Genomic DNA, 10,504 nt, shown 5'->3' with positions numbered 1-10,504 from the left:
GTGAGGGCGGCGGGGGTTGGGGGGAACGGACGAGTCGGGCTGGGGGGGGCGCCGGATCAGACCTGCCCCAGCCGGCTGCTCTGGGTCCCGGCTGTCGCAGCCGCCCTCATCCGCCGCGGCCCCTCTCATGCCTTGCCGCGGCGGCTGTTGCCCTGCTCGCCCCGGCAGTGGGAAGGAGGGACCCCGCGGGGCTGTCACCGCCGGGCCGGAAGAGGAGGCGCGGGCTCAGGCGCCGCGGGCCCGTCCTCGCGCGGTGTCCGGCGTCGTTCCCTCAGCGCCCGCCCGACGCCCGCGACCCCCGTCCCGGCGGGCCCTGCCCCGCGGAGCGCCTGGCCGGGTGACCCCGCCGCCGGCCGGCATGTGTGGAGCCGCCTGCGTGGTGCCCGCGGGGCCGGCCAGCGCCGCCCGGCTGCCCCGCAGCCCTCTGCTCCTCGGGGCAGCGCTGTGGGAGCTGGTCCTGCGGCGGGCGGTCCACCGCCTCGAACCGTGACCTCAGTTGAGTACTGCTGTGCCCCTCCGTCAGGGTTTTATCTGATACCAGCATTCATTCGGTGGACGATGTGGTTCTCGGGGATGCAGCTGTTCTGATCTTCTACCTATTTCATCCTTACAATTTCTACACCTTGTCATAGACAAGGGAGTGTGTGAGCTTCTGCAAAGAAAACACGGTTTTAATTCCAGCTCTTCCTTCTCCTGGCTGCTAATCAGTTCTTTACCCCTATAAGTGTTTTCCTTAATTGATATTTACAGAATTTAAAGCGAGCCCGTCGCATCAAGTGGTTTTAGGTAATATTGAAAATCTAAGTGGAGTGTACATCTGCATTGCTACAGCCTGCTTGAACTTCTAGTCAGGTGCTTTATTTCACAGTATGTTGTTCACAACCACAGGGGTTCCTACCCATGAACCTTCCGTTTCTGACAGTATCTGGGAGCTGTGTAGAAATGTGGGCTGTCTTTTTCTAGAATCTGCCAATCCAGCGCTCTTCTAGGAAGAAGCTGAAAGTCCAACCTTTGGTCTGACTTGAAAGAATACTCGGCATCTCCTACACGTGTGGTGCTTGCTCTTCTCAACTGAAATGGGTTTTTTTGGTGGTTTTTTTTTTTTTAAGTTTTGTGAGGGTTTTGTTTGTTTGTTAGTTTAGTGCTGGTGTTGCTGCTGACATAGCATAGAAATCTACAGATTGCTTTTAATCTGTAAGCTGATCATGGCTCAGCAGTTTTTCTGGCAATGTAACAGTTTGCAATGTTTTATACTTACCATGTGTGTATCAACTATTTTGAAACCACTGTTTAACAGGTGCTTTCCCTGAGTTGAATATAGGACACTTGCAAATTCATTTTGCTAGAGATTTGCCTGCTGCTCTATGGCTATTTAGCAATTTTGAATAATTGCTGGACAGTGTCCAAGATTAAATCAGGAATTATTCTAAAGAGTAAGATGTTCAGTGTGGCAATTCCCGGAGCTCAGTCTTTTTTTTTTTAATGTGTCTGTGTGGGTGAGATAAGTGTCTGCTAGATCATCCTTCATACCTTCTGGTATGAGGCCATTCTCGACTTTGCTATTTAAAGTGGGGGGAAAAAAACCCTTTGTGCATGTGGAACTGTTTAGGCTAGTTATGGACTGTTTGTACCTTAGTTTCCTGATGTTTTACTTTGATTTTTATTTAATTTTTTTTCTTGCTTGAGCTCAGGAGCAGAAGGGTAATTTTCGCTTGTCATACAAAGGCACCTTGAAACATCACCTTGCATTTAACAGTTATCTCACTTATATTTAAAGCTGCTCTATCAGATCGTCTACCTCCCCACGTGGATTATCTTGGAGAGAGGTACTCTTTTGTGTTCTAAAGTTTCATTTCTTCTCTTGTCCCTTGGGGCTCCGCCTAGCTAGTCTTGCTGCCTTACCTTTTTGTCTTGTCACATCAGGACAAGATGCACACCCTGCTTGTTCTGCTTTGCTGGTGATAGACGGCAGCATCCAAACTCCTCCTCTCTTTCTCTCCTAGTTATCTTTACCACTTGCTGTGCTTCCCTTTCCAGGAAGCTTTGCACCAACACCCAAACTTTTCCTGCTTCTCTTTCATGTCCCTTCGTAAAGTGCGTTTCTATTAACTGTTCACTCCTTGTGGACAGTCATGACAGATAAGTGTTTTCTAAACAAACCAATATTGTTTTGAACTTAAATAATTGGTGCTGACACAGTAGGGTTTGGCCATATTGCTTTGTCGATTTTACACCAGTAATGCTGCAAAATAAATCTCTAAGAGGACTTGTCCAAAAGTGCGTGAAGGCAGGGAGGTGGTTTTACAGTCTTCAAGTTGTGTGCTTGACAGGATTTTGCATAGCAAGTTCAATTTTCTTTCCCAGAAAGACCCTGATTAGCCTAACCAGGAGTTTAATACAAAGCTATACTTGCAGTGGCACTTTTACTGAACTTTGATGCTCTCAGCGTATTGTCTGAAACAAGCCCACGTTCAAAGTTCTAGTCTTTAAAGTATTGAGGCTGAATTTTGAAATTATGACTTATGTTTTCATAAACAACAACTTCAAAATTGTCTTGAAAAATCAAGACAATGAAATGATACTTCTCATGCCAATATGCTTAACCTGAAAAATGTATCTTTGTCTCTTTTTTTTTATTTAAACATGTACTTATTTCTTTTGGAATCCCTCATTTCCTTTAACCGTGTCTACTTTGGCTGCAGTATGTGTGTGCCACATTAATTGGCTGAAACAAGTAACATAATTTCTGCTTTTTTTGCCCCACTTTTTAAAAGGCAAACTGACAGGAAAATCAATGTGTGTGTTTTTCCAGAATTCAAGTTTTGACTTTGAGGTCACGTTTCTTGTTTCTGACATTAATAATTTTGTCTTGGTGCATTTTAGCTTCACTTGTTTGAAATTTCAATAACTCTCTTTTCAGCAGGTAAACTGCTGGATAATCTCACTCCATGTGTGTATCTGGATAACATGCTTATTAAAAATAACGTTACTTCTTACCTCTGATACTGACAAGTAGTGTGGGCTCTGGCAAATGAATCTATATGCTTCATTATTTCTACAAAAAATAATCCATGATACTGACCTGACCTGTGGTAAAACTACATTTTCTTCATGTTCCCTAGCCTGAAGCCTTTCTTCTCTGTTGTATTGTTTGCAATGTTGTTATTGTCCTTTATTTGATTCAATCCCATCTCTTTTGCTCACATAATGAGAATGTACAGATTATGTTAATATATTGTGATACAATTTATACCGAAAATGATCTACCTAATCCTTGATTGCTGTTATTTTTATTACTTTAAGCCTAGCTTTTCTTTTGCTTGAATTGTAGATGGTTTTGTATTTCAAGTAATAGAGAAGCTAATCTAACAAAAGAACAGAAAAAGTAAACCCCCAAAACCTTTTTCTTGGCAAGCTTCGCTTCCTGACCTGGCTCAGCACAGGATTAGCTGGGCATCAGTGCTGCTGCGCAAGAGAGGAGGTAGGATGTGCAGGGGACTTTTTGGTAGCAGCCAGTCATTAAACCAGCATTGCCTGGCATGCTGAACCGTTGTATCTGGCTGGCTGGGACCACAGACCTGAGCAGCAGTGTTTCAGAGACCATTCTCCATCACAGCTGTTGTGCTGACAGAGGGAATGCTATTTTTTTTTGAGGAGTGGTGAGGTTTTTTCAGCCTTCTTTACACCTATATTTTGCCTAGCATGTAAAGTGGATGGGAGCTGTTTTAAAGCAAGGGCGTGAGCCACTTTCTATAACTACCAGGTTGCTGGAACCACAGTACAGCTCGAGTTTGTTTTTCTCCCCAGCGCTATAATTCTTGCAGGGAAGTAGGGACAGCGCAGGTTGTCTAATAGCTGTTAGGCGAGCAGAGGAAATTTGTTACCCCTCTGTTTTTAATGAGAAGGAAAGGCCAGTGAACTTCTGATGGGATAATAAAATACAAAAAAGCAAGAGAGAAACTGTGGTGAAGAACATTATTATACTTAATGGTATCTTTTTTATTTTTCCTTCCTGAGTATTGAGCGCAAAGTGTTCTAAACCTATGGGAAATACAGGAAGAAAAATAACCGTGTTGCTGATTGCGGTGCTGATAGTTCTGAAAAGTTGCTGCCTTATGAAAGGACTCAAATATTTATGGAAACATGTGGAAAATGTTTTGACAACATATGGTGTGAGGATGTTGCAGGAATAGTCTGTAAGATAAATGTAGTGGTTGATTGCCAAGGAGAGTTTGAAGTATGGTAACAAACTGCCAACACATTAGAGCGGATTGAACTTGGTTTATAAGTTAGACATTTTTTCCTCTTAAGTAAAGCAAAATTCAGATGTTACTGAGGTGATAGGCTGGGACTTAACCTTTATTCTGGGAATGTTTGTGTGGGTTTTTGGTTTTGTTTGGTTTTGGTTTGTTTTTTAATCTTAAAGTTGCTTCAAAGTTACAGATTATCTAATGTTATTAAGAGCAATATATTTTTTTTCCTCAAGACTTACAAACTCAGTCTAACTCGAGCTGTTTCACACATTTTCTACTGTCAGATTTCCTGAAATGTTTGAATTCTGTGTGTATGGGAAATGAGCATTTGCTGAGCTACCATATTCCAAAGCACCTTTATTTAATTTTATTTCAGCTGAAGAAGGATGGCGTGTGATGTGTGTGCTGGTATATCTGTTGATTTTCTACAGCTGCAAAATTGGAATTTTGCAGGCTAATTCAGTTATGAAGTTGGGACTCTGGTGTTTGTAGTTTGACAACTAATCTTTTTAAAAGATCATCCAACTTCAGAAATGGCTATTGTAAACCCTTTGTGAAGCTTTATTGCTACTTCATCTTCAACCTGTCCATGGAGATCACCAGTTTACATTCAGATACAGTCCAACATGAAGTGCTTGTTTTGTTTAAATGCATATCATGTGTTTTGCAAAGCTGGCAATTGGCTAATACACAGTTTCAGAGTGTAGGTAGATGTGTGCATACAGGTTGTCTACATCTGATAATTATGCACGTGTAAATCGTCAGTGTCTAGACTTACTGCTAGTAAGTGTAACAGCAACAATTTGGAGAGGCTCTTTCTGAGCTGGAGAGCTTTGGAGCTATTTCAAGGTCTGTGGCAGCTTGGTCAGGCTTTTTGCTTCCCAGTCATGGATCCCAAAGCCCGGTGTGAATGACTCCCAGTGCTATTGGATTCTTTAATTGTTTGCTACTAACCGAATGAGATTTTTAAAAAAAGAAGCTGCAGGCTCTGAGAATTGTTGTATTTCTGTAAGGTTCTGGTTTGCTGATTTAAATTAATTTTTATTTTTTACTTTTTGGTTTTATTTTTCACTGACAACCTTTTAGGCAATTATTGCAGTGTATTTTTGCTGTTGGACACTAACGCATTTCTGCTTGAGAGCATTTTCTCAGTTACAGCTCTAAATTCATTCAATCAGGTGTTCAGTCTTTCACCATAATATAACTGTAATCTTCAAAGCCTGGGAAAGTGTCTGCTACAGCTCAGTCAGTTTTAACACAATGGTTATTGCAACTGAATACCAGCCTTTGTTCCGTGCATTTTTCCCACTTAGCTCTACCCAAAGAGGTACTTATTTTCTTCATCTTATCTACTTGATTCTTGTCACCTTTGCTAGGAGGCGAACAGAAAATGTTTTCACTTTGTTGTCCCCCTACTTGTGCTGGGTGGAATTTCACAGGGTGTCACTGGCTGATGGTTCTTACTGTAATACCTGCGAAAGTTTTTCTCCTCCCCATGCTGCAAAGTGATAATCAGTTTTTGTAAATGTGGACTTGACAAACCTGACTTCTAAAATGTAAATTTTAAATTTAATAAATAAATGAATTTACATTTATGCCTTCTGTAAATGAATTTGTAGTTGCTCTGTTGGGAATATTCTATTTCACAAGCACCCATTGCTTAAAAATTTCTAGACTCAGAGCACTTTTAGAACTAGTATTACTTAGCAGTCCAGGTCCTCCCACTTGGCCTGGTTTCGGCTGGGATAGAGTTAATTGCTTCCTTCATTGCTAATGTAATTCCAAAGACTGACCTGGAGTACTTGAGGTGTGATTGTGTGTGTTGCAGGGTCATAATCTAAGATATGGGTCAGGGTTGATGTTCCAAGTCCATAATATCTTTACTAGCTGCTCCCAAATCTGCCAAAACTCTTAAAGGTGTGGTTGTAATTCAGTCTGAACTCTGCTAAACCCTGGCTGTCACTCTTCTACCCGTCTTTGTGCCTCTCTCTGCCCTCAGTCACGGTTTTGGGGATCTGGATTGAACAAACATCTAATCACCTTCCCCCCCCCCCCCCCCCCCCCTCCTTTTTTGAGGATTAATTATTTTGTTGGTCATTTCCCTGCATCAGCTCTCCATGTGACTCCATAAATACCGGTGCTGGTATGAGATAGGGTGGGATCATGTGCAGAGGCTTAGGAAACTGGGATTGTGGCACCTCAAACTTGAGATGACCTGTGAAGCTGGTTTAGAAGCTTGCTCTGAGTTGTGCTTGAGAGTTGACTTGTGCCATTATATTAGTAGTGTTTGATTACTCTGTTTATCTCCCACTCTACATGAGTGTTTTCTAAGTCTTACAGCCTTTAGTGCAGGTATGGATGGAGCTGAGCCATCACAGGTTGGGTTCTGTAGCCTCTCCAAGTATAAACCGAATTGCATTGCAGACCCGTAGTAGCTATGCTTGAATGCTTTTGTAACTGAATTCTTGTTTACATAGGATGTTTTTCTTGACCTTCTTTTCTGAATGTGTGGTACCAGATGTAAAATAACTTTTTCACCAGATATTCTGTGCTGTGTTCTGTCTTTGTGAACTGAGCTGCACCAAGACAAGTTTGACTCCTCCCATCAAGTTATGGCTGTTGGCGCATGATCCACTGCTGATAACTTGTCTCGCGTAACAAAACAGTGCTAAATTTTTTTTTCCTTCACGTTGTTAACATGCTGCTTGTTTGCTTTTTAGTGTTATTCCCTTTCCTGTTTAACTTTATCAGGAAGCTGAACCTGTTCCTTTGGGATAGGAGAGAGCAAAGACACGCTCTACTAACGTACCTGATAGAGCTCAGAACAGCAGCCACGCGGCCAGGTTCAAAGGTGGTCACGCTGATGTACAACATGGTTAAAATTGCATGTATATTGGCTTTGTGTAGTAAGCTTAATGCTGTATAATAGTTTGTGGGTACAGTCTGTCTGCAAAGGCTTGTATTCCTTTCAGAGCCTGTCCCCGTGGCTGCTGTGGTCATGCAAGCATTTAGTCAGGCATAACTTCAGTCACCTGAATAGGTTAAATTATGCATGTGCTTAAGTGACACATGATTGGAGCCTAAAAATACCAGTTTTGTAATTACAGAACTGTTAATCAACTTTCTCTTCAATTACAAAAAAATCAGTTGATCTACAAGAGTAGGTGTAGTTAGTAATGTTTTAAATGTCAAAGTCTTACCAGTTTCTCCTGTGTTCCTTGGCTGCAGTATAGTCTAAGCTGTAGTTTGCAGAATTTTGTTAAACAGCAAATTTAATACAACTTCAACTGAAGGCATTAGAAGAGTGCATGTCTGAGGGTGACCCTCTGGCCAAGAAGTTCGGGAGTGATCTTGAAGGAATTCCCACTGATGGTAGTAATCTCACCCTAGGGAAAGAGTAATGAATCACTGATACCATAGCTGACAAATACCCTAGAGAACCTTTTAGGAACTTAGCATTGCCTGGTGTTGCAATGCCTCTGGATGCAGAACTGGTTGAAAGAGGTTCACTCCGCCTGATTTCACAAGCTAGAGTTTGCTGACTCCTTAATGGTGCTGCTCAAAACGTTCATGGGTTATGCTGCCGACTGGCCTGTGGGGCAGCCCTGCGAGCACTTACCTTGGCCTGTGTGAGGGGCACTAAGCAAAGACCTGGAGGTTGGGATGGACATTAACCTCTCAAACTGGCATTAACTGGCTTTTCACCCAGAGGCATTGAAAAGCAGAAATATCCCCTTAACTAACCTTTGTCCTTTTAAATTGTGCCAGCTTAGAAATGCTCTTGATGAGGATTTATGCCTTTGCCTCATTAAGCAATTGGTCTGTCTTATTCTTGGGTTTCTTTTATATAAATCTTACGCAGAAAAATCCTTTTAAAGTTTTCAGCTGTTGGGGAAAAAAACCCCGGTTTATATGCATGCAGTTTCCTGTGTAAGCCCTACCTCTGTGTTGTAGAACTCGGGGACTTGTCACTGTCAAATTCTCTGTAATTGTTTCAAATGCATTAGTGAAACAATGTGGTCTTATGTTGCTTCTGTAGGGAAAAAGGGCAGAAAACGCTCATCATCCTTGTCCTGGTTTGGGCTGCCAGCTAGTGTTACAGGTGAACGTTCTGCAGTGATGAAGGCTACTAACAGAAGTGTCATTGTTTGAATGCATCATCTGGTTGTACTTGGTGTTCTGTAGCCCACCAGAGAAATACTTCTTACTACAATAGTCATAGTACGTTGTTGGACAACACGATACAGTAAACTTTGGGCTGTGTTTTCTTCCTGGTGTAGAAAATGTGCAAGACTGAAGCTTTTCTGTGTCCAGAAAAATCCTGGTTTCAGGTTGTAGAAAAATGTTTTCTGGTCTCTTGCATGTAGATGATGTGCAGAATACAGGTAGACTTTGCAAAGGGAAGATTACTTGCAAAAGCTAATTAGGCCGTCAGTCCCTAGGCTTGCGCAGTGGAGACTGAGGAGTATTCAGAGAAGCTCTTCTCTTTTCTCTGCAGAGAGAATATAGAAAAATTAGCATTGCTAAGGTAAGGTTAGTCTTTTGACTGTCCCTTGGGTGTCATTACTAGATGTTTCAGGGGTTTTCTGACAAATATAAAGACCTTGCATGTAGGACAAAAAAGTCTTTTGTAATTAATTTATTAGGAATTATGTGAGGTTTAATTATACCGTGAATTAGGAAAAAACATCTTCAGTGCCAGGTGAGAATGGATGCTATTCTCAAACTCAGGGTATCTGCCCACCTAAAACGTGACCTTAGGTAACATGTTCTTGCATCATTGGCAGCTCTCCAAGAAATAAATAAATACCATCTTAGCTTCCTTTCCTTCCTAAGCATCAGGATACAGGTGCTTAAAAAGAATGCCTTTTTGTGTGACAGATCTGCATCCAGTTTTCCTGGATGCCTGGAGTAAGTGTGCTTTGGGGGATTATTTTGATGTATCTTGACAGTATGCTTAGATCAGCTCAGCTGCTTTGCTAACCCAGTATCTTATAGCAACCAAAGGGGATGTCCTACTTCCCTTGTTCCCACCCTGATCATGGCCACATGATCCTTCCCTTTGCCTTAGTTTTCTGCCCAGCTTTCATCTGAATTGGTTCATTCTGACATCAAAGCTACCTGCTCTTTTTTTTTTCCTGGAAATAATGTGCTGGTTTAGGGAGCTCAGTCACCTCCCCAAAGAGCTGGTGCACAACTCCTGGTGGAAGGGAAGTAGCAGGAGAATGGGTGCAAGGGCATAGTGTTAACTTGCTCAGCTTGTCTTCTCTCCTTCACCCTCACTGTAAAATCTGAAGAATTGCATCTGTTACAGCAAATAATTTCCCCCATGTAACATGGTTTTGCTGTTGCCAGGACCTCCACCTCCGTACTGTTGTCTTTAATTTCTCTAAAATGATAGCCTCTCTTCACTCCTTTGCCGCAGCACAACTAAGGCAGGCCTTTGTGCCTTGTACCTCTTGGCATTGGTGGGTTTTACTAGAAGTGAGTACGCTGGAGGAAATGATAATAAACAGAAAACATTTATCAAGTGTTGTGATCTCTCAATATCATTTAATTAGTTACTTCCCCATGCCACCAAAAAAAAAAAAAAAAAGGGGTTACTTTAAGTATATGATTTTTTAGAAATAATTTCTGAGTTATTATAAAGCTTGTGGTGTTTAACATGGACAGGTTGCAGGTAGTTCAGTTCTGTGGGTAACCTGGAATTCTACATCAACATTTGGTAAGAGAGCTGAAAAACTCTTAATTGATCTGCTTAAGTAGAGGATACCTATATTACTGTGCAATAAACACAAATTAAGAGATAAGATTGAGACATCCTAGGGAGCTACCTGCATTGCTTCATTATACTATCACTTGTGAATAGGCATTTGGAATGTATCTCTGTTTTTACTGTTTCAAATATAAAAAAAAAAAAGTGTAGATTTTGTTTATTTTTTTCTCTCAAGTTGATCTTTCTTTTACCAAATATATATAAAAATATAATAAAAATTAAATATATAAATACAAATAAATACATAAATCAGTTATAGAAATATATAAACAAATATATAAGTATATAAATATATATTAAGCATAAATATATTTTTATATATTTTAATATTTTGCTGCTAACGCAAAAAGGGAGTTTTTGTCTCACAGATTATTCTGCTTTTTAGTTGGTATTGTCCAAGTCGATGTAGCGGAGTATTTCAGGTCCACATGAGTGTTTGATAAGAGTTTTTTACTTTTGATTTGAGATCCAAATA

General features: G+C 41.1%; 1 protein-coding gene across 1 annotated transcript in view; it reads left to right on the top strand.

Annotated features, from left to right (window-relative positions):
* The window catches only part of TRPM7 (transient receptor potential cation channel subfamily M member 7), a 58,802-nt gene that overhangs the window by 335 nt on the left and 47,963 nt on the right, over nt 1–10,504 (top strand). The gene's annotated exons all lie outside the window — the stretch shown is intronic.

This window comes from Strigops habroptila, chromosome 9, assembly GCF_004027225.2.
Source record: "Strigops habroptila isolate Jane chromosome 9, bStrHab1.2.pri, whole genome shotgun sequence".
Classification (NCBI taxonomy): Eukaryota; Metazoa; Chordata; class Aves; order Psittaciformes; family Psittacidae; genus Strigops; species Strigops habroptila.
This window is presented reverse-complemented; position numbering and strand designations above follow the sequence as displayed.